Source organism: Canis lupus, chromosome 13, assembly GCF_048164855.1.
Source record: "Canis lupus baileyi chromosome 13, mCanLup2.hap1, whole genome shotgun sequence".
NCBI classification, from domain to species: domain Eukaryota; kingdom Metazoa; phylum Chordata; class Mammalia; order Carnivora; family Canidae; genus Canis; species Canis lupus.
The window spans coordinates 50,611,907-50,634,769 of NC_132850.1; the positions used below are offsets into that span (position 1 = coordinate 50,611,907).

Consider the following 22,863-nt stretch of genomic DNA (forward strand, 5'->3'; position numbering starts at 1 on the left):
CCAAGTGAAATAAGCCAGCCACAAAAAGATAAGTACTCTCTATTTCCACTTATATGAAGTATAGAGAGTAGTCAAAAATCATAGAGACAGAAAGTAGAATGATGGTTGCCCAGGGCTGGGAGGCAGGAAGGAATGGAGAGGTATTCTTTCATGGGTGTAGCCTTTTACTTCTACAAGGTGAAAAGAGCTCGAAGGTGGATGGTAGTGATGGTAGCACAACATTATGATGTTGTCTAATACCAGTGAATTGCACACTTAAAAATGGTTAAGATGGGGGGATCCCTGGGTGGCGCAGCGGTTTGGCGCTTGCCTTTGGCCCAGGGCGCGATCCTGGAGACCCGGGATCGAATCCCGCGTCGGGCTCCCGGTGCATGGAGCCTGCTTCTCCCTCTGCCTGTGTCTCTGCCTCTCTCTCTCTCACTGCATGCCTATCATAAATTAAAAAAAAAAAAAAAAGTTTAAAAATGGTTAAGATGGTAGATTTTATATTATGTATATTTTACCACAATAGAAACAATTTGGGGGAGAAAAAGGAATGAAGTGCTGACATGTTACAACATGGATGAACTTGAAAATATCATGCCAAGTGAAATAATCCAGTCACAAAAGGGCAAATATTATGATTCCACTTACATGAAGTACCTAAGTAGTCAAATTCATAAAGATAGTAGAATAGAGGCTTCCTGGGGCTTAGAGGGAAAGGTGGTAATGGGAAGTTGTTTAATGGGTACAGAATTTCAGTTAGGGAAGGTGAGAATGTTCTGGGGATGAATGGTGATGATGGTTGCACAACAAGGTGAATACACTTAATACCATTCAACTGCACACTTAAAAACTATGTTATGTATGTTTTACTCACACACAAAAGTTCACCACTCTCTAGGCATGAACCCACTGGCAGCTCCAAACTTAGAGACTTACTTAGGTCCTCTTCTCCCTAATTATAGGAGAGAAGGGAAAGCCCCTGCAAGAGAAACTGTTTCCTTTGAATGCCTGTCGGTTACCTCTAGTATCCTTGCAGGACATCCCTTGCCTTAGTTAGGGAAGCAGACTTGCAAACAATTTTATTTTTTATTTTTTTAAATTTTTTTAAAAAATTTTTTTAGATTTTATTTATTCATAGAGACACACACACACACAGAGAGGCAGAGACACAGGCAGAGGGAGAAGCAGGCTCCATGCAGAGAGCCTGACGCGGGACTCGATCCAGGGTCTCCAGGATCATACCCTGAGCTGCAGGCAGTGCTAAACCGCCGCGCCACCAGGGCTGCCCTGAAAACAATTTTAAAACAGTGTGAGAGAACAGTAAAAATGTCTGGAAAAGGCAAAATCCACACAGCCAGAAAGCAAACTGCTGGTTGCCAGAGACTGGGGAAGGGGGAATGGGCAGTGAGTGTTAATGGGGATGGGGGTGTCTTTTTTGATGTGATGAAAGTGTTCTAAAGTTAGATACTGGGCAGCCTGGGTGGCTCAGCGGTTTAGCACCTCCTTCAGCCCAGGGCCTGATCCTGGAGACCTGGGATCAAGTCCCACATCAGGCTCCATGCATGGAGCCTGCTTCTCCCTCTGCCTGTGTCTCTGCCTCTGTCTCTCATGAATAAATAAATAAAATCTTAAAAAAAATAAAGTTAGATACTGGCAAAAGTCATATGGTCTTTTTTCCCCCTTAAGATTTATTTATTTATTTGAGAGAGAGAGAGAGAGAGTAAAAGAGCACATGCACCAGTGCGGGCACGTGTACAAGTGGGAGGAGGGGCAAAGGGAGAGAGAGAGAGAGAGAGAGAGAGAATCAGAATCCCCAAGCAGACTCCCTGCTGAGTGGGGAGCCCAACATGAGGGTTAATCCCAGGACCCTGAGATCATGACCTGAGCTAGAATCAAGAATTGGGGACTCAACCAACTGAGCCACCCAGGTGCTCAGGTGTTTTTAAACCATTGAACGGTATGCTTTGAATGGGTGAATTTTATGGTTTATCTTCATTATACCTCAATCATATATCAATAAAGCTATTATTAAAAAAAAACAATTAAAACTAAAATAAAAAGAAAAGCTAGAACCAGGTGCAACTCTGGGTTCTTGGAGATTCTAATGGGTCTCAAGGCCACCAGGACTTATTATTTTATCCTTCTGTCCTTTACCCTGTTGGTAGGGAACATGGCTTCTGACAGCTTGAGATTTACATTCTTCCTGCATGTGACCCAAAAGGCAAGAGTGAACTTCCTCCCTAAAATTTCAGTAGAAAATTCTGGGTAGGGACTTGGAATGACTTTGTTTGATTCACCTGTGCATCCTGGTCTGTCACTGAAATGGGGTGGATGGTGGGGTTGGGGATGATCAACCCAGCCTGGGTTACATGGGTTCCTCTGGGGGCAGGGGGCCTGAGGCTGTTGCCAGGAAGTGTTGAATAGCACAGGACAAACACAACAGCTATTATCCAAAGGCAAAAATTCTCCTGTAGATGCTCATTTGATTTTGGTTAGAACTCTGAGGATTTCTTCATGTAAGCTCCAAAGGCTTAAATATATGATTGGGTTCCATTTTAATGTGTATGAATTAACTCTGTCCCTACGCTACAGTGCACCTTAATTATGTCTTAATTACTTCTGGGTCACTGGCACATAGTCTAAGTCCTTCAAAATGTTTACTTTAAAATGTGTTGTTGTCCCTTTTTACCTCTAGTATCTATTTTTTTTTTGAAAGATATCCGTTTTAATGTCCTTAACTCAGAAGAAGCAATTACAATATCTAGAGACTGGACTTGTGCTTTAAAAGGCACCCACAGTAGATCTGTGTTAGTTCCCCTGGAGGCAAGGTAATGACTTCGTCGTTGACTCATCAGCTGTTAAAATGTAGCAGTCCCACCAGTGTCTAAACTTGGAGTGGGGGATCTTGTGTCAGTTCTGCTGGGTCAGGGCCGAAGAAGAGGATGGAAGGAGGATTTCGTTGTTCATTTGTAGGCATCCAATACAACTTAGATCCTGTTATGGGTGGAATTATGTCAATAAAATTTGTATGTTGAAATCCTAACCCACAAGACCTCAGAATGTGACCTTATTCAGAGAGCGGGTCTTTACAGATGATATCAAGTTAATGAATCGTTAGATCAAATTTGGAGACAAACATTCACACAGTGAGAATGCCATGTAAAGTTGAAGCGGAGATCAGGGTGATGGTTCTGTATAGGTCAAGAACACGAAAGGTTTCCAACAAACCACCAGAAACTAGGGGACAGATATGGAACAGATTCTTCCCCAGAGTCCAGAGAGGGAGGCAACTCTGCTAACACCTTGTCTCAGACTTCTAGTCTGCAGGAGTGTGAGAAAATAAATTAGTTGTTTTAGCCATCTGGCCTGTGGTCCTTTGATATGGTATCCCTAGCAAACTAATATAGTCCTTTGTAACATGGTGCAAATTTAAGTAACATCCCCAGGGATGGAGAAGATAACTCTCCCTTTGCCTCCTTGACCTAGAAGCATGCCTCTCTGCCTAGTTTAGGCTGTACATCTTTACCTCCTCCAGCCTTACTCCCCTCCTATTTTACCTTCCAGTCCTAATCCCCTTTGGCCTACCCTGTAATCCCACTGTTAGACTCTGACATCTCTTCTGGATCCTCCCTTATTACCAATCCCCACAGTAACCCACCCTGTGTCACATCCTAATAGATTAAAGTGTAATTTGGAAGTCATCCTATTCCTGGTGTGGGCTGAATGCAGGTTTTCTAACACACTCCCGGAAGACACTTAACGGAAGAACTCCTTGAAGGAGCAGTGATGGGATGACATTCCCAAAGCCACAGTGAGCAAGATTTAACCCCAAGTGAGAGAGTACTTCATGTCACAGCCACTATCACTCTTTTGCAAAAACCATAGTGGGGCCAACGAAGCCACCTCTCTGGGATTTTTGGATAATTTATTTCTTCTCCTGGCTTTGATTTACTTATTATGGGAGTAAAAACAAATGGCTTAAACACAGGACTTGAGATAAGAAAGATCTGGGTTCTAGAGGTAGCTATGGCACATTCTGTTCATGTGACCTTGTGGAAGCTCCTTAACCTCCGTGAGCTTCATCCATAAAAGAGAAATAATAATTTATATGTCCAGGGGTAGTTATGTGGATAAAATAAGATAATAATAATTATTGAAAGTTTTGAAAGCTAACACATCTGTACATGATACCATGCTGCATGAGCCATCTCATTTAAAAATGCTTTCAAGGATCTAGGTATACAGTAAAAGCTTCTAGTATGGCAGTATAGGAGAGTTGCTGGAAACATTTCTCTCCCCTATTCAGATGTTGCAAATAAAAGCCTCATATATCAAATCTACTTGGTTAAGAAGGACAAATTATAACAAAATGTAAGGATTTGTTCAATTTTTTAATACTCTAATTATGTTGTGTCTTATATTTCTTGAAATAAAAATGAGTCTCTGTTGGAAATATTTCAGTTCCAATCAATTTTTATATAGTTGCACTTTGTAGTGGATTGTGCCTGTGTACATATAGTGCATCCAGACCTTAATTCAAGTAATTCACTGAACGTTACTCTACATCAGTGCTTCTCAACCAGAGACAATTTTTCCCACTAGGGAACATTTGGAAATGTCTGGAGACATTTTTGGTTGTCGGGACAGCACAGTCTCTCACAACAAAGAACTATCATACCTGAAATGTTAAGAAAGCTGAGGTTGAGAAACCCTTTCTCCTCCCGCCACCCTCTCTCTCTAACATATTTATATAAAACAAATATATAAAAAGGATTTATATACAACACATATAACAAATATGTAGAGATTTTAAAAATATAAATACATATGACATGCAAATGTACAGTCATCAAAGAAACAGAGTGAAAATGAGCTACATGGTTAAAAAGAACTTTTCCAAAGAAAATGCTGATGAGGAGGGGAGGTGGTAAGGTTGGACTGTGTGTCAGAAGAGTGTGTCTGTGGAGGCTGGAGATGATCAGGACAGTCAGGTTCCTGAGCCAGTCAGCCAACTCGCCAATCCCTCTGCCAAGAGCATAGCCCAGTTCTGCCTCAGCCGAGTGACCCATCTGTGAGCCTTGGCCACTGGAGACAAAAGTGTTGCTATCTCTTGGTGGAGCTGGGCACAATTGCAGAGAAATACACACTAGCATTTTTGTTAGGAGTTGGCAAGTTCACAATTAGCCCAATTGTTTCAGAAAGTGTGCGAGTGCACTATTGCTTCATGTCATTAATGTCTGCAGTGTGCTAGGAATAAAAGGATGGCTGGGGGAGGGGCACATAAGTTTTAATTATTCAAATACATGCAGAATTATACAGCCTTAAAGACTCCATTTCTGAGGCTCCTTCCTGCATCGACACAATGCGTTAGCTTCTACCAAGTACACAGAACAACTCCCTTGCTTTGAATTAGGAATTGAAAAGAGGTCCATTAATTCTTTTGGGCTACCAGGTGATCATCTGGTCATTCCTGCTGTGGGGGGAAAAAGAAAGGAAGAAAGAAAGAAAAGGAAAATATCAAGAATGACAAGACTGGACTGCTAAAATTCTCTTGGTCTATACCACCTCTTTATTTTATTTTTTTAAGATTTTATTTATTTATTCATGAGAGACACACAGAGAGAGAGAGAGACAGAGACACAGGCAGACGGAGAAGCAGGTTCCATGCAGGGAGCCCGACGTGGGACTTGATCCCAGGTCTCCAGGATCAGGCCCTGGGCTGAAGGCGGCACCAAACTGCTGAGCCACCTGGGCTGCCCTACACCACCTCTTTAAAAAAAGTTTTGTTTTTTTTTTATTACATTGCATCATCTCAGAGGCTGTCTCTCAGTATAAGTCGTACAATTTGTGCAGACATGTTTATCAACTGCTATTGTCATTGCTTTCTCTCTTTCGTCTTCTCTCTCTTTTTTTTTTTTAGCTAAAATAAATATTCGGGGCCCTATTGTCCCAGTATCAAAAGACTCACTTTGTGACGGGTTAAGCTGTTATATCTTCAGAGAAGGATAATAATGTTGGGCCACGAAGATGCTGTCTTGTATTGAGTTTCCAGGTCAAGCAGTGAATTGAAGTAGAACGCTGCTTAGTCCTGTGTAGTAACCAGCAAATATTTAATAAGTGATTACTGGTACTCAGCATGGTGTTAGGTGTCATGAGATACATAAATATGTTATAGATCTATAAATATAGAAGTAATTATAAATACACAATGATAAGTATCAGATTTTTTTTTACTTGAGGGGTCAGAGGTAGCATTTATGGTGAAAAGAGTAGGTCAAAAGACTATTCTCTAGCAGCCAGTTAATACTTTCAGGCTTTCAGGATATTATAATCTAGTTAGGAAGATGAATTACATTGATAGTAGAGAATTAATGATTGCTAAACAGTTTAGTCTTAATTATCAGTGCACTATGTTTATTTTATTTTATTTAAGATATTTATTTATTTATTTATTTATTTATTTATTTATTTATTTATTTATTTATGAGAGACACAGAAGGAGAGAGAGGCAGAGACACAGGCAGAGGGAGAAGCAGGCTCCATGCAGGGAGCCTGATGTGGGACTCGATCCCGGGTCTCCAAGATCACGCCCAGGGCTGAAGGCGGCGCTAAACTGCTGAGCCACTGGGGCTGCCCAGTGCGCTAAGTTTATAAAAGGAAAACGATTGGCTTGAGTAAGTGGTTTACTCTAAAAAGCAATTAGAAATAAGATGGGATGAATAATTCATATTATAGAAAACTGGTTAAACTAAGGAGACTGAAGTTGATATCACACACACACACACACACACACACACACACACACACACGAGACACACACCCTCTGAAACAATTCCCCTAACACGGGAATGGCAATCAGTCAAGAGCCATAATATGTGCGGGCACTGTGTCAGATATTCGGGCAAGAGCTCTTGCTTTGATGGAACTCACAAAAAAGCATTTTAAGGAATTGATTTAGTTGCAGCCCACAGGACAGACAGGAATGGGGAGAGTCTAGAATCAAAGAGATCAGCTATGGGGCACCTGGGTGGCTCAGTTGGTTGAGCATCAAACTCTTGATCTCGGCTCTGGTCTTGATCTTGGGATTGTGGATTCAGGACCCACACTTTTTTTTTTTTTTTTTTTTAAGAGAGAGACCAGCTATAAGGATGTGTAGGGAGATGATGAGAGCCTGGGCTGGTGTGGTGGTCTTCAAGAGAGCAGATAGCAGTGAGTCTTGAAGGCATTAGAGTACTTGGAGCCTGGAAAACAGATTTGCAACAGAGGGAAGTAATAGTGAAGGTGGGGACATAGGAACAATGGCAGCACCATCAACTGAAACTGGGCATTTGCAAAGGCAGCCAAATTGGAATAATGGAGATTATGAATTTTTGAAGATATTGAAAATGAGGTAGTGTCCTCATGTACATGTCAAAATAACATGGAAGGTGGAACTTGGACTGATGCAAGATAGATAAGAATGAGTGAATTTTACAAGAACTGAGGAGAGAGAGAGAGAGAAAGAGACAGAGACAGAGGGGGTGGGGATTAGAGTTCTGGGTGAGTCATCCTCAAAGTTAGGAGTTGGAAGGAAAGAGAGGGGAATCAAAAGTAGTTGAAAAAGTCAAGAAGCAGTAGGGAAATGTAGTGTCACTGACCTTAAGGGAGGAAAGAATTTGAAGGAGTGGGTTGCCAGGGTGGTTAAATGCCACTGAGAGGCCAAAGAGAATGAAAACCAAGATAAAGCCATTTATTGTATAAGATTGCACTCTATAAAACAGGCTGTGGGCTTTTTGTCCTAAAATTAAATAAAGGGCGCCTGGGTGGCTCAGTCAGTTAAGCATCTGACTTTGACTCACGTTATGTTCTCAGGATCCTAGGATTGAGCCCTGTGGTGGGCTCCATGCTAAGCGGGGAGTCTGCTTCTCCCTCTCCCTCTCCCTCTCTCCCTTTGCCCCTCTCATGCTTACTCTCTCAAATAAATAAATAAATAAATAAACAAAATATTTTTAAAAATTAAAGAAAAATTATCAGATATTTATAAGCTCTGAAACAAAACATATGTGTGAACCGACAACATCTAAGATGCAGTGACCTGTAGGGCTGAGAAAACAGCACATTATTATCACACAGCATTTTGTTTTCAAAGTACCTTCAAATACATTATTTTTTTTTCTTTTTCTTCTTCTTTTTTTTTTCAAATACAGTATTTCAACTGATCTTTTACCACATTTCTGGGATGATTATAGCTTTAAAAGAGTCATTTCTTGTTTTTACCATTTACTTGCTCAATTACAGTTTGCATTTGTACAGCTATCAACACTTCTAACAATAAATAACTATTCAGGAACTTTGCTGGTAGAAAATGAAAGATGATGATCATAATGATGATACCCATATTAACGGTACCCAACATTTTTATGCATAAAGAGATTTCACCTATGTGATTTCATTTTACCTTTAACAGGTCTGTGAAATAAGTCTTGTTATCTCCATTTTATTTGTGTGGGTAGCTTTTAAAGACTCATGCCAGAAGCAAATACAGGCATATTTGACTCATTGCACTTCACTTTACTGTGCTTCACACATAGTGCATTTTTTATAAATTGAAGGTTTGTGGCTATCTTGCCTTGAGCAAATCTATTGGGACCATTTTTCTTTTTTTTATAATAAATTTATTTTTTATTGGTGTTCAATTTACCAACATACAGAATAACACCCAGTGCTCATCCTGTCAAGTGCCCCCCTCAGTGCCCGTCACCCATTCACCCCCACCCCCCGCCCTCCTCCCCTTCCACCACCCCTAGTTCGTTTCCCAGAGTTAGGAGTCTTTATGTTCTGTCTCCCTTTCTGATATTTCCCACACATTTCTTCTCCCTTCCCTTATATTCCCTTTCACTATTATTTATATTCGCCAAATGAATGAGAACATACAATGTTTGTCCTTCTCCGATTGACTTACTTCACTCAGCATAATACCCTCCAGTTCCATCCACGTTGAAGCAAATGGTGAGTATTTGTCGTTTCTAATGGCTGAGTAATATTCCATTGTATACATAGACCACAGCTTCTTTATCCATTCATCTTTCGATGGACACCGAGGCTCCTTCCACAGTTTGGCTATTGTGGCCATTGCTGCTATAAACATCGGGGTGCAGGTGTCTTGGCGTTTCATTGCATCTGTATCTTTGGGGTAAATCCCCAACAGTGCAATTGCTGGGTCGTAGGGCAGGTCTATTTTTAACTCTTTGAGGAACCTCCACACAGTTTCCCAGAGTGGCTGCACCAGTTCACATTCCCACCAACAGTGCAGGAGGGTTCCCTTTTCTCCGCATCCTCTCCAACATTTGTGGCTTCCTGTCTTGTTAATTTTCCCCATTCTCACTGGTGTGAGGTGGTATCTCATTGTGGTTTCGATTTGTATTTCCCTGATGGCAAGTGATGCAGAGCATTTTCTCATGTGCATGTTGGCCGTGTCTATGTCTTCCTCTGTGAGATTTCTCTTCATGTCTTTTGCCCATTTCATGATTGGATTGTTTGTTTCTTTGGTGTTGAGTTTAATAAGTTCTTTATAGATCTTGGAAACTAACCCTTTATCGGATACTTCATTTGCAAATATCTTCTCCCATCCTGTAGGTTGTCTTTTAGTTTTGTTGACTGTATCCTTTGCTGTGCAAAAGCTTCTTATCTTGATGAAGTCCCAATAGTTCATTTTTGCTTTTGTTTCTTTTGCCTTCGTGGATGTATCTTGCAAGAAGTTACTGTGGCCGAGTTCAAAAAGGGTGTTGCCTGTGTTCTCCTCTAGGATTTTGATGGAATCTTGTCTCACATTTAGATCTTTCATCCATTTTGAGTTTATCTTTGTGTATGGTGAAAGAGAGTGGTCTAGTTTCATTCTTCTGCATGTGGATGTCCAATTTTCCCAGCACCATTTATTGAAGAGACTGTCTTTCTTCCAGTGGATAGTCTTTCCTCCTTTATTGAATATTAGTTGACCATAAAGTTCAGGGTCCACTTCTGGGTTCTCTATTCTGTTCCATTGATCTATGTGTCTGTTTTTGTGCCAGTACCACACTGTCTTGATGACCACAGCTTTGTAGTACAACCTGAAATCTGGCATTGTGATGCCCCCAGATATGGTTTTCTTTTTTAAAATTCCCCTGGCTATTCGGGGTCTTTTCTGATTCCACACAAATCTTAAAATAATTTGTTCTAACTCTCTGAAGAAAGTCCATGGCATTTCGATAGGGATTGCATTAAACGTGTATATTGCCCTGGGTAGCATTGACAGTTTCACAATATTAATTCTGCCAATCCATGAGCATGGAATATTTTTTCATCTCTTTGTGTCTTCCTCAATTTCTTTCAGAAGTGTTCTGTTGTTTTTAGGGTATAGATCCTTTACATCTTTGGTTAGGTTTATTCCTAGGTATCTTATGCTTTTGGGTGCAATTCTAAATGGGATTGACTCCTTAATTTCTCTTTCTTCAGTCTCATTGTTAGTCTCATTATAGAAATGCCACTGATTTCTGGGCATTGATTTTGTATCCTGCCACACTGCCAAATTGCTGTATGAGTTCTAGCAATCTTGGGGTGGAGGCTTTTGGGTTTTCTATGTAGAGTATCATGTCATCAGCGAAGAGGGAGAGTTTGACTTCTTCTTTGCCAATTTGAATGCCTTTAATGTCTTTTTGTTGTCTGATTGCTGAGGCTAGGACTTTCAGTACTATGTTGAATAGCAGTGGTGAGAGTGGACATCCCTGTCTTGTTCCTGATCTTAGGGGAAAGGTTCCCAGTGCTTCCCCATTGAGAATGATATTTGCTGTGGGCTTTTCGTAGATGGCTTTTTAAGATGCTGAGGAATGTTTCCTCTATTCTTATACTCTGAAAAGTTTTGATCAGGAATGGATACTGTATTTTGTCAAATACTTTCTCTGCATCTAATGAGAGGATCATATGGTTCTTTGTTTTTCTCTTGCTGATATGATGAATCACATTGATTGTTTTACAAGTGTTGAACCAACCTTGTGTCCTGGGGATAAATCCTACTTGGTCATGGTGAATAATTTTCTTAATGTACTGTTGTGGGACCATTTTTCCAACAGCATTTGCTCACTTTGTGTTTCTGTCACATTTTGGTAATTCTTACAATATTTTAAATGTTTTCATCATTGTTTTATTTGTTGTCGTGATCTGTGATCACCGATCTTTGATGTTACTACTGCAATTGTTGTGGGATGCCACAAGCTGCACCCACGTACAATGGTGAACTTAATAAATATGTGTGTTCTGACCACTCCACTGACTGGCTGTTCCCCCATATCCCTTCCTCCCCCTATTCCCTGACATATAACAATATTGAAATTAGGCCAATTAATAACCTTACAATATAGCCTCTAAGTGTTCAAGTGAAAAGGAGGAGTTGCGTATCTTTCACTTTTAGTCAAAGCTATAAATGATTAAGCTTTGTGAGAAAGGCATGTCAAAAGCCAAGATAGACTTAAATCAAGGCCTCTTGTGTTAACCAGTTAGCCAAGTTATGAGTGCAAAGGCAAAGTTCTTGAAGGAGATGAAAAGTGCTACTCCAGTGAACATACAAATAATAAGAAAGTGAAATGGTCTTATTGTTGATACAGAGAAAGTCTGAGTGGTCTGGATAAAAGATCACACCAGCCACAATATTCTCTTAAGCCAAAGCCTAATCCAGAGCAAGGCCTTAAATCTCCTCAATACTGTGAGAGCTGAGAGTAGGGAGGAAGTTGCAGAAAAAGAGTTGGAAGCCAGCACAGGTTGGTTTATGAGGCTTACAGAAAGAAGCCATCTCCATAACATCAAAGCGCGGGATGAAGCAGCAGGTGCTAATGGAGAAGCTGCAGGAAGTTATCTAGAAGACCCAGGTAAGACAATTCATGAAGGTGGCACACCAAAGAACAGATTTTCAAATTGATGAAACAAACTTCTATTGGAAGAAAATGCCATCTAAGGCTTTCATCGCTAGAGAAGGAGAAGTCAGTGCCTGGCTTCAAAGCTTCCAAGGACAGGCTGACTCTCCTGTTAGGGGCAAATGCAACTGGTGACTTTAAGTTGAAGCTAATACTCATTTGCCATTCCCCGAATCCTAGAACCCTTAAAAATTATGGTAAATCTACTCTGCCTATGCTCTATAAAGGAAATAACAAAGCTTGGGTGACAGCACATCTGTTTATAAGATGATTTGCTAAGTATTTTAAGCCCACTGTGAGCCGTACTGCTTAGAGAAGATTCCTTTCAAAATATGACTACTCATAATGCACCTGTCACCCAAGAGCCCTGACAGAGAAATACAAGATTAATGTTGTTTTCATGTCTGCTAACACAATATCCATTCTGTGGCCCTTGGATCAAGTAGTAATCTTGACTTTCAAGTCTTATATTTAAGAAATACATTGTGAGGCAACTGGGTGGCTCAGTGCTTGAGTGTCTGCTTTCAGGTCAGGGTGTGATCCCGGGGTCCTGGGATTGAGTTCCACATCAGGCTTCCCTGCAGGGAGCCTGCTTCTCCCTCTGCCTACATCTCTGCCTCTGTGTGTGTGTGTGTGTGTGTGTGTATGTCTCTCATGAATAAATAAATAAAATATTTTAAAAAGAAATACATTGCATAAGGGTATAGTAACCATAGACAGTAATTCCTCTGATGAATCTGGGCAAAGGAAGTTGAAAGCCTTTTGAAATGATTCACCATTCTAGATGGCATTAAGAACATCTGTAATTTATGGGATAAGGTCAAATATCAACATAAAACAAGAGTTTAGAAGAAGTTGACTCCAACCTTGAAGGATGACTTTGAGGAGTTCAAGATTGCAGCGGAGGAAATAATTACAGATGTGGCGGGAAGAGCAAGAGAACCAGAATTAGAAGCAGAGCCTGAAAGTGGGGCTGAAATGCTATAATCCCATGGTGAAACTTTAACAGATGAGGAATTGCTTCTTATGAATGAGCAAAGAAAGTGGTTTCTTGGGATGGAATATATTCCTGGTAAACATGCTGTGAAGATTGCTGAAATGGCCACAAAGAATTTGGATTATTATACGAACTTAGTTGATAAAGCAGGGGCAGAGTTTGAGAGAATTGACTCCAGTTTTCAAAGAAGTTCTACTGTGGGTAAAATGCTATCAAACAGCATCACATACTATAGACATATCGTTCATGAAAGGAAGAATTGATTGATGTGACAAACTTCATTGCTGTCTTATTTTAAGAAATTGCTCCAGACACCCTGACCTTCAGCAACCACCACGATGGTCAGCAGCCATTAACATCAAGGCAAAACCCTCTACCAGCAAAAAAAATTATGACTTGCTGAAAGCTTACATGATGGTTAGCATTTTTTAGCAATTAAGTATTTTTAAATTAAACTATGTACATCATTTTTAAAGACAATGTTTGCACACTTAATAGACTACAGTACAGTGTAAACATAACTTTTATATGCGCTAGGAAACCAAAAATTTCATTTGACTTGTTGTATTCACTTTATTATAGTGGTCTGGAACTGAACACTCAATATCTCCAAAGTATGCCTGTACATTGAACAAGGCTTACCGAGACCAAATAAATGGGTTTCTCATGCCTAGCAAACTTAAGCTCTGCTGAGAACAATGAAGGAAATCTTATCATAGGACAAGAAAAAAAACCTCTATCAGGATACATCAATTTATGTAAGTAGACAAAGTATAAAGCTGCTTATCTCATTTACTTATTTATTTTAAAAATATTTTATTATTTATTTGAAACAGAAGCACAAGCAGGGGGAGCAGCAGGCAGAGGGAGAGGGAGAGGCAGGCTCTTTGCTGAGCAGGGAGCACGATGTGGGGCTCAATCCCAGAACCCTGGGATCATGACCTGAGCAGAAGGCAGATGCTTAACTGACAGAGCCACCCAGTCACCCCTGCTTATCTAATTAAAAGCCTCATAAATTTCTACTAGTTAGAAATGTTCTGGGTGCAAAAGACAAAAATCACTTCAAAGTCATCTAGGGAAAAAGTAGTGACAGGGGATTTTATAGGCTCAATAATTTAAAAGTCCAAGGGGGAAAAAATAGTCCAAGGGTAATAAAATAAATAAAAATAAAAAATAAAGGCCCAAGGGTAGAATTTCAGTCTAAAATTTCAGATGTGAATGAGTCCAAATTAAACTTAAGCTGAAAAAGAGCAAATTCAGAGCTTGGAGGGGCTGTTTATGCATATATGACGTGTGCATGCGTGTGCGTGTGTTTGGGGGTACTGGATGAAAATCAGCCCTACCTCAACTGCAAGATCTGGAGTAGGGAAGGGGTGGTTTCCAAGGAAAACCAACATGCTTCTATTAATAGAAGAATGGATATTGGGTAGGCAAAACCAACAGATCTCTAAAATTACTTCTTCCGCAAATAGTGTTCCATGAACTCACTTGAAATTCTTATCATTATTTCTCATTGTTTAAGACTTTATGGGATGCCTGGGTAGCTCAGTTGGTTAAGCTTCTGTCTTTAGCTCAGGTCATGATCCCAGGGTTGTAGGATTGAGTCCCGGCTTTAGGCTCCCTGAGAGTCTGTTTCCCCCTCTGCTTCTCCCCTGCTTATGCTCTCTCTCTCTGTCAAATAAATAAATAAAATCTTTTTTAAAAAGTAAGATTTTAGGACTCAAGAGTTTGGTACAGATACTCTGAGGCAAAGTATTAGAATCATGGGGGTGACCAAAAAATGCTTTTAAAATATACACATCTGACCCTAACCTTTCAGGTGAGGTCAGACATCTCAAGCTTTGTCCATGCATTAAGTGATTGGAAGGAATAACAAACCATACAAGGTTAATAGCAGTAGGTATCAATTCCTCATCCCGTATCCTCCCCCCCTTTTTCTTCACCTAAGCTAACAATGAGGACTCTTGGAGTAGGAACCCCATTAATATTGGCAGAATTAAATACGGTGGAACCGAAGGAGAGGATACACTGTACTATCCCATGTTGGTCATGTGCATGCTCAAGCACCCCCTGGGCCCGTAGGGGAGAAATTACTGTTCAGAGCTGGTGGGGGTTCTAGGCACCAATCAGCAATCAGTCCCAGCTTAGGGAATCAAAAGAAGTCCACATTTTCAGGGGAGATTAGAAGTCAGGTCTGGAGAGGGGATTTGGGGTTTGCTTGGTATATGTCAAGTCCAGTAAGCAAAAGGAAGCCTGACCCCTTTGGGGACTTGAGAGTGGTTCCTTAGGGCTAAAGCTAGAGAAAAGAGCAGGGGAGGTAAGTGCTAAGTTTATTTTTATTCAAGTGTCCAGGGCTCTAAAGAAGTGTTTATTGCAGACCCAAGTCCCACACATTCTATCATTTTGCACTTGGGAATTTTCTCGTTGTGAACCGAAGGAAACAATTGCAGTCTTAAACTGGATGTAAAAAAATCAGCTCGGAAATGAATCCAAACGGCCCCCTTGAACCCACTACGCTTCGGTGGCTGCGGCGCGGCGGGCGGCCACAGGGGCGCAGTGCAGCTCAGCTCGGCTCGGCTCAGCTCAGCTCAGCGGCGGAGGGACGCGGAGCCGGCGCCAGATCCTCCCCAAAACAGCAAAGGCGGCTCCCCCAGCTAGGCCTAGGCGCAGCCCCGCATCCCACTTCTATGCCTCCTAGCTTCCTGCTCTGCCAAAAAAACAAAACCCCAAAAGCCCCCCGTCATATATAATGTGTGTAGAGCACAAAAATATTTGTAAATTGATGGTACCTACAGGGCTTGCTTATAGGTCCCGTCTCAGTAAACACTGGGCTTGCCTTGTAAAAAAATTGGAAATAACCCAGTGTCCAATGATCAGAGGCTGACTAAATGACTTAGGATATATTCATACAAATAAATGCAATGCGGCCATTAAAAGGTAGGAGAAATTATAATGAGAAAATGTTAAGTGAAAAAAGCAAAATCGATTCAAACATTATAGGGACACCAGAGTGGCTCAGTGGTTGAGCCTCTGCCTTGGGCCCAGGTCATGATCCTGGGGCTGTGGGATCGAGTCTTGCATGGACCCCCCCAGGGAGCCTCTGTCTCTGTCTCTCATGAATAAATAAGTAAAATCTTAAAAAAAAAAAAAAATCCAAACAATATATAATGAGATCCTAATTTTATTAGAATGTTTATATAATATATATTTACATAGAATAAAACCCTGAAAGTTATTAGTAATAAACTCTAAATGGTAGAATTACTGTTGATTTGTATTTTCTTCTTTATAGTGTTCTATATTTCAGAAAATAATGAATGTGCTTTTCTATTTGGAACAAAATTAATGAAGGAAATTCCAAAACAAATAAGTAAATATCCATCCCACTATATAGAAAAGGATGAAAAATTTCATGATGTCATTACAACTGCCCAAGGCTATGATGGCTCAGGGACTGATTCCATGACTGGGTATGAACACCATCTTCTGCTGATACAGACCTGAGACTGGAAAACACACTCGCAAGTCCTTGAAAGAACAATGAAATACAAGAACATATTAGTAGTGACTATAGATAATTGCTATTTTCCGAATACTTTCCTGTGTTTTCAAATTTTCTGCAGAGACATGTATAGATTTTTTTAAAAAAAGATTTTATTTATTTATTCATAAGAGACACACAGAGAGAGGCAGACAGGCAGAAGGAGAAGCAGGCCCCATACAGGGAGCCCGACGTGGGACTCGATCCTGGGACCCCAGGACCACACCTTGGGCCAAAGGCTGGCGCCAAACCGCTAAGCCACCCAGGGATCACCGATTTTATTTAACAGTATAAAACATCAAAGCAGGTACAGATTGACTAGAAAAGGAAAAGCAAACACAATGAAGGGGAAGAGAGAATCTAAGATTTGAACATCTGTCTTAACAGTTTAGAGAATTCCTCCTTCTTCAGTTTGAAACAGGATTTAACTTGTCAGATGTAATTTGAGGCACACATCATTTTTTTTCCACACGAAAGTCTATTTTGATAGATACATCTTCCTAATAAAATTTCAAAAATTTTAAACATTAGAACAATTTTTAAATCACAAAAGTATTATGCATTTTTTTTTGTGTGTGTGAAAAATAATGGGTATTTGTAAGGTGGTAATTTCTTCACTAAGAACTGTGATTATTTTGTTATATAGTCTTTCAGATATATAAATAGGTATTTTTTTAAAGATTTATTTATTTATGATAGAGAGAGAGAGAGAGAGATAGAGAGGCAGAGACACAGGAGGAGGGAGAAGCAGGCTCCATGCCGGGAGCCCGACGTGGGACTCAATCCCAGGACTCCAGGATCGCTCCCCGGGCCAAAGGCAGGTGCTAAACCACTGAGCCACCCAGGGATCCCATAAATAGGTATTTTTCAATAAAGCAGGAACCTATTGTTTTGCGACCTGCTAAATTCACATAATTATATATGCTACACTTTTCTCCATGCCATTAAATACATGAGTTTTAGTGGCTGGGATGCATACTTATTTTAACATAAGTGTGTGCCATAATTTATTCAAGTAGTCTCCTATTCTTAAATATCTGTTAATTTTCTAGCTTTTAGCCAAGTAAGAAAAATGATGATTTTACTATCAGTGTTCTTTTTCATCTTTGATGATTTATTTTTATTTTTATTTTTTTTAGGTAGAAATTGCTAGAACTGAATCGTTGGGTAGAGGACTTCAGTCATTTGCCAAATGATACAAAGAAAGAGTGCTTCAATCTGCACTCCCTTCAGTTGTATCTATTTTGAATATTATAGTGTTATAATGAATCTTAAAATTAGGTAGGGTTAGTTATCCAAATTTGTTCTTCTTTTTCAAGTTCATTTTGGCTGTTATGGATCTTTTGCATCTCCATGTGAATTTTAGAATCACTTGTCAGTTTCTACCAAGAACCAAACCAAAACAAAACAAAAACAGCTGGGTTTTCATTGAGATGGCATTGAATTTAGGAATCAATTTGGGGAGAACTGACGTGGTTTATTTAATTGTAAATCTATGTAAGATAATTTTTTAAATTAATAGCCTTTTTAGTGCAGTGTACATAGGAAAATTGATGGGAAAGTACAGAGAGTTCCCACATACCCTCTCCACCTCCCAATTTACCATATTATTTACATTACATGAGTTACTGTGGTACATCTGTTATAGTTGTTGAATCAATATTTATACATCATTATTAACTAAAGTCTATAGTTTATGGTGGGTTTTAAGATTATATCCACCATTACAGTATCATACAGATTGGTTTCACACTATGGCTTTTGTATATTGATTTTGTATCCTACAGCCTTGCTAAGCTCACTTGTTCTAGTGGGTTTTGTATACATTATATTGGATTTTATCCACAGACAATCATTTTGTCTGAAAATAAGAACTATTTTACTTCTTCCTTTCCAGAACTTCTAGTACAAGGTTGAGAAGTGTTGATCCACGCTTGGCTCCTGATCTTAGGGGGTAATGCAGTCAATCTGTCACAGTTGAGTATGATGTTAGCTGGAGATTTTTCATGAATATCCTTTATAAGGTTGGGGAAGTTCCCCAGTTTGCTGAGAAAATGGATGTTGGATTTTGTCAAATGCCTTTCTGCACCCATACAGATGATCATGATTTGTCTTTTATAGCTTAAGGTGGGTGAATTACGTTGATTCATTTTCTAATGATACTTTGTCTTCCTATGCTATATCATAAAATATATGCCTTAACAAACTCAAGTGGATATTTTAGTAATAACAAACAGCTATTGAATGCCTACTATGTGTTTGACATTATTTAAAATGCTTTTTAGTCTATTAATTACTCATAACAACCCCAGGAAGTAGGTGCCAGTATTATCTAACTTCACAGCTGAGAATTTAGGTAGTTAAGAAATTTGCTTCAGTGTCACAGAACTTAGTGTCTGGCTGAGCCAGGATTTGAATCCAGGCTGTCTGAGACTAGAACCTGCTTTTTTTTTTTTTTTTTTTTAACATTACACATAGTTCCAGAAACATAGACCATACCATCTTAGCTTAATGTTCAGAACCTAGTGTAATGAATGGGGCATTCATTTTTTAAAAAAGATTTTATTTATTCATTTGACAGAGCAAGAGCACAAGCAGGGGGAGCTGCTGGCAGAGGCAGAGGGAGAAACAGACTCCACGCTGAGCAGACATCCTGATGTGGGGCTCAATCCCAGGACCCCGGGATCATGACCTGAGCTGAAGATGGATGCTTAACCGACTGAGCCACTCAGGCACACCCCTGAAGGTGCATTCAAACATCTAACAAAAAACAATTTGGGGATAAGGAAAAAGGGTGCAGTGAAGGTGGAATCTAATCTGCGTTTGGTTTGCTTCCACCAGGCATAGAAGCCACATTTTATCTAAAATACCTCAAAGCACCTGTTCTAGCCATATTCACAGGCATTTATATTTAGATCACTAAAGCATGAGCCTCCATATGAAATTTGGAGGAAGAATTTGGCTTCTCAATACTATTTTTTAGATTAAAACAGGGTTTGGAGTCAGGTTGAGTTCTGTTCGAAGCACATGAAAAATAGATACTAAAACTTTAATGGTATTTTTTTAATCCCTTCTACCCCCAAAACTCTTTCTTTCTCTTTTTATTTTTTATTTTATTTTTCTTCCAAAGTTTTATTTAAATTCTAGTTAGTTAACATATAGTGTAATATTGGTTTCAGGAGTAGAATTTAGTGATTCATCACTAACATATAACACCCAGTGCTCTTCATGACAAGTGCCCTCCTTAGTATCCATCACCATCTAGCCCTTTCCCCCCACCTCCCTCCATCAATCCTCAGTTTGTTCTCTACTGTTAAAAGTCTCTTATGGTTTGCTTCCCCTCTTTCCTTTTTTCCCCCTCCCCACATGTTCATCTGTTTTGTTTCTTAAGTTCTACATATGCTTGAAATCATACGGTGTTTACCTTTCTGTGACTAACTTATTTCACTTAGTTGGCATAATACACTCTAACTCCATCCACATTGCTGCAAATAACAGGATTTCATTCTTTTTGATGGCTGAGTAATATCCCATTGCATATGGAATATACCACTTCTTTATCCTTTCATCAGTCGGTGGACACTTGGGCTCTTTCCATAGTTTAGTTATCATTGATAGCGCTGCTATATACATTGGGGTGCATGTACCCCTTTGAATCTGTATTTTTGTATCGTTTGGGTAAGTACCTAGTAGTGCAATTGCTGGATCATAGGATAGTTCTATTTTTAACTTTTTGAGGAACCCCTATACTGTTTTCCAGAGTGGCTGCACCATTTTGCATTCTTACCAATGACATAAGAGGGGTTTCCTTTTCTCCACACCCTGGCCAGTATCTGTGGTTTCCTGTGTTGCTAGCTTTAGCCATTCTGACAGGCATGAGGTGGTATCTCAACGTGGTTTTGATTTGTATTTCCTGATGATGAGTGATGTTGAGCATCTTTTCATGTGTCTGTTGGCCATCTGTGTGTCATCTTTGGCGAAATGTCTATTCATGTCTTCTGTCCATTTTTTAAAAATATTTTATTTATTCATTCATGACGGGGGAGGGGGCAGAGAGGCAGAGACACAGGAAGAGGGAGAAGCAGGCTCCAGGCAGGGAGCCTGACACAGGACCTGATCCCGAGACTCCAGGAGCTGAAGGCAGGTGCTAAACCGCTGAGCCACCCAGGGATCCCCTTCTGTCTATTTTTTAACTGGATTATTTGTTTTGTGGGTGTTGAGTTTGATAAGTTCTTTATAGATTTTGGAGGTAAACCTTTACCAGATATGTCATTTGCAATATCTTCTTCCATTTTGTAGGCTGCCTTTTAGTTTTGTTAACTGTTTCCTTTGCTGCAGAGAAGCTTTTTATCTTGAAATACCAACAGTTCATTTTTGTTTCCCTTGCCTCCTTGCCATGGGTTTAGTAAAAAGTTGCTATAGCCAGGCCAAAGGGATTGCTACCTTCATTTTCCTCTAGGAATTTGATGGTTTTATGTCTCACATTTAGATCTCTCATCCATTTTGAGCTCATTTTTGTTTATGGTGCAAGAAAATGGTCTAGTTTCATTCTTCTGAATGTTGCTGTCCAGTGTTCCCATCATTTGTTGAAGAGACTGTCTGCTTTCCATTTGGATATTCTATCCTGCTTTGTTGAAGATTAGTTGACCATATAGCTGTAGGTCTGTTTCTGGGTTTTCTATTCTGTTTCATTTTTGTGCCAGTACCATATTGTCTTCATGACTACAGCTTTCTAATATAGCTTGAAGTCTGGAATCGTGATGCCTCCTGCTTGGCTTTTCTTTTTCAGGATTGCTTTGGCTATTTGGGGTCTTTTGTGGTTCCATACAAATTTTAGGATTTTTTGTTCTCTGTGAAAAATGCTCATGGTATTTTGATCAGGATTGCATTTAGTATGTAGATTGCTCTGAGTAAGATTTTAACAATGTTTGTTTTTTCAATCCATGAGCCTGGAATCCCCACTCCCCATTTCTTTGTGTTATCTTAGATTTCTTTCCTAAGTGTTCTATAGTTTTCAGAGTATAGATCTTTTTTTTTTATCTGGTTAGGTTTATTCCTAGGTAACTTATTTTTTGGATGCAATTGTAAATGGGATCGATTCCTTGATTTCTTTTTCTACTGCTTCATTATTGATGTATAACAACAGATTTCTGTACATTGATTTCATATCCTGCAAATTTGCTGGATTCATGTATTATTTCTAGCATTTTTTTTGGTGGGGCCTTTTGTTTTTTTCTACAGAGTATCATGTCATCTCCAAAGAGTGAAAATTTATCATCTTCCTTGCCAATTTAGATGCCCTTTATTTCTGTTGTCTGATTGCTGAGGCTAAGACTTCCAGTACTATGTTGAACAACAGTGGTGAGAGTGGACATCCCTGCTATTTTCCTGACTGTAGAAAAAAAGCTTTCAGTTTTTCCCATTGAGGATGATATTAGCTGTGGGTTTTTCACATATGACTTTTATGATGTTGAGGTATGTTCCCTCTATACTTACTTTGTTGAGGATTTTTATCAAGAATGGGTACTGTATTTTGTTAAATGCTTTTTTTCTGCATTTATTGAGAGAATCATATGGCTCTTATTCTTTAATTAATGTGATATATCACATTGGTAGATTTATGGATGGATATTGAACCACGCCTGCAACCCATGAATAAATCCCACTTGATAATGGTGAATAATTCTTTTAATGTGCTACTAGATTCAATTTGCTTGAGATTCTCAATCTTCTTGAGAATTTTTGCAACCATTTTCATCAGAGATATTGATCTGTAATGCTCCTTTTTAGTGGGGTTTTAGTCTGGCTTTGGAATCAAGATAACGCTGGCTTTATAGAATGAGTTTGGGTTTTCTTCCCATTTCTATTTTTAGAAACAGTTTGAGAAGAATACATATTTACTCTTCTTTATTTTTTTTTGTAAAGATTTATTTATTTATTCATGAAAAACACACACAGAAAGAGGCAGAGACATAGGTAGAGGGAGAAGCAGGCTCCTCACAGGGAGCCTGATGTGGTGTGGGACTCGATCCCGGATCCCGGGTCATACCCTGGGCCGAAGGCAGTTGCTAAACTGCTGAGCCATCCAGGTGTCCCATGTTTACTCTTCCTTAAATGTCTGATAGAATTCCCCTGAGAAGCCATCTGGCCCTGGACTTTTGTTTGTTGGGACATTTTTGATTACTGATCCAATTTCTGTGCTGGTTATGGGTGTATTCAAATTTTCTATTTCTTCCTGTTTCAGGTAGTTTGTATGTTTCTAGGAATTTATCCATTTCTTCCAGATTGCCCAATTTGTTGACATATAATTTTTCATAATATTCTCTCATAATTGTATTTCTATGGTGTTGGTAGTGACCTCTCATCTTCCATTCATAATTTTATTTATCTCAGTCCTTTCTTTTTTTGATAAGTCTGGC

General features: G+C 39.5%; 1 long non-coding RNA gene across 3 annotated transcripts in view; it reads right to left on the minus strand.

Annotated features, from left to right (window-relative positions):
- Window positions 1-22,863, minus strand: part of LOC140603073 (uncharacterized) — a 91,972-nt gene that overhangs the window by 22,153 nt on the left and 46,956 nt on the right. For all 3 annotated transcript variants that reach the window (XR_012006121.1, XR_012006122.1, XR_012006119.1), the window contains one exon: window positions 5,954-6,073. This is a non-coding gene — a long non-coding RNA (uncharacterized lncRNA). The remainder of the gene's footprint in view (window positions 1-5,953; window positions 6,074-22,863) is intronic.